General features: G+C 48.4%; 1 non-coding gene across 1 annotated transcript; it reads left to right on the forward strand.

The window, feature by feature from the left end:
- Positions 1 to 1,865: 1,865 nt before the first annotated feature.
- On the forward strand, positions 1,866 to 1,938 carry TRNAE-CUC. The gene has a single exon. It is a non-coding gene; the product is annotated as a tRNA-Glu (tRNA).
- The last annotated feature ends 329 nt before the right edge of the window (positions 1,939 to 2,267 follow it).

The raw sequence follows: 2,267 nt of genomic DNA on the forward strand, positions 1-2,267 counted from the left end.
TCATTGGGGGGGGTACTAAGGTTATTTGCTCTAGCATAGGGAGGAGCAGGCAGGAGGAATGAGGACTCACCTCGGCCCTTTGGGAACAACATGCCCAAGACCAATAGATTTGCATAATGGTTTCTTGGTGTCCAGGTTCAAAAATCGAGTAAAGTAAAGGTCGCTGCCCAGACAAGTGGACAGCCCTTTGTACTGCAGCTAAGGCTAGTTCCCCTAACATCTCATAATAATTTGGCAGCACCTTGTGAGTCTTCTTTGCATATACAAATTCTAACAATTTGGGACCTTGGTGTATAACACAAAAAGGGCTCTGTTGATTGACCAAGGAGACCTCTATTCTACCTTTGGGGTCCCATCTGGCGGTCTGGGCCTGGGCAGCAAGTGAGAATATTTGGGACACTGCTGCCTTAGCAGCAGGAGTCCATGCCTGAGGGGAGTTCAAATCTGAATTTCCTTTTAATATATCATATAAAGGCTGCATTACAGCAGGAGGAATGGGTGTGCGGGCCCTGAGCCATTGGATCTGTCCCACTAACTTTTGGAAGTGATTCAAGGTGGTTATCTTATCAAGCCCTAGTTCAGGAATTTGATTGATAATAGAAACAGCCTCCATACGAAGGCCAAGGTATGTGAGTGGGTAATTTTGTTGGACTTTGTCAGGGGCCACCACCAAACCATAATGAGCAAGAGCAGAGACGGTTTCTTTTACCAATCTTGCTAGTTTCTCATTAGTGCTAGTGGCTAATAAAATATCGTCCATATAATGAAGTATTGTGGCTTTAGGCCATTTGTCCCTGATAGGGTCCAGCACTCTCCCCACATAAGCCTGACATAAGGTGGGACTGCAGCACATTCCTTGGGGCAGGACCTTCCACTGATATCTTAAATCTGGTCCTGCATTATTAGTAGTGGGTATGGTAAAGGCAAATCTCTTTCTATCCTCTGGGGATAATGGGATAGAGAAAAAACAATCTTGGATGTCTATGACTGTCACAGGCCATCCAGAAGGCACTAAATTAGGGGAGGGGAGGCCAGGCTGTAGGGTTCCCATGGGCTCTAGGGTGGTGTTAACCGCCCTGAGATCTATTAACATTCGAAATTTCCCTGATTTCTTTTTTATTACAAACACTGGGCTGTTCCAGGGGCTGGACGTGGGCTCAATGTGCCCCACCTGTAACTGGTGCTGCACTATATCATGTAAAGCCTGGGCTTTCTCTGCAGGGAGGGGCCATTGGGGTACCCAGACTGGGTTATTAGATCTCCATGTTAGAGGAGTGGGTCTGATACAAGAAAATTTCTCTTGTTGCCCAACGGCCCCAATTAAAAATCCTGCAGGGGTGGTATATAAACAGATGCCCCACAAGCCTTCAAAATATCCCTTCCCCATAAATTGTATCTCAAACCAGCAACCACCGGGGTCGATTTGGAAATTTCCTTTGCTGTAAAGGGGAAGTCCAAACCACTGGGTAGAAGTCGGAGATATTCCTGATGCAGCCCCGAGGGCGCATTCTGAGGGGGTGGAGCTTCCATCTGGTAAGCTTGTTGAGGGGCCCTCGAGGGGCCCCTTGCCCCATTTCCCTAGTTTCTTGCGGCATTCCTTAGCATAATGGCCAGATTTGTTACAATTGTAACAAATTACCTCGGGGCAGGCTCCACCAGGTTTCTGGCGGCATTGTGCCTTGAAATGACCGGCTTTGCTGCATAGATAGCACAATTTAGTCTCTTTTGTTTTCAGCACTTCTGATAGTCCTCTCGAAACAGCCGCCTGTAGGCGGACCATGAAATCCAGGAAGGGTTTATCAGGACCTTTTTTAATCTTTGTCATGGAGGGCCTTTGTTTCCCCAAAGCCTGAATCCTACTAAAAGCCCGGCTAGCTCAGTCGGTAGAGCATAAGACTCTCAATCTCAGGGTTGTGGGTTCAAGCCCCATGTTGGGTGCCACTTGTGCCGGCTGCACCGTGCACTCTCCTCCTATAAGGAGCAGGCTGCCAGAGTCATATTTACCAGTCTTCGGAGCCTACCCAGATAAACACACAGAGACGAGCCGACCAGGAGGTGCCAACACCCGAGCTTTATTCAGAGGCCATTACAGCAAGGCCAAGCAGGAAGGCCAGAGCAAGAGAGCAGGAGCAAAGAGAGAGTGAGCTCCGACCACTACCGTTCCTTAAGTACCTACTTAGCCCCTCCTCCTCAGCCCGCCTACTAGTCATTGATTGTAGGATCAGATACCCGGAAGGGGATGTCTGAGTTTAGCGCACAAAGGGAAA

Source organism: Vombatus ursinus, unplaced genomic scaffold, assembly GCF_900497805.2.
Source record: "Vombatus ursinus unplaced genomic scaffold, bare-nosed wombat genome assembly UNPS02014832.1, whole genome shotgun sequence".
Classification (NCBI taxonomy): Eukaryota; Metazoa; Chordata; class Mammalia; order Diprotodontia; family Vombatidae; genus Vombatus; species Vombatus ursinus.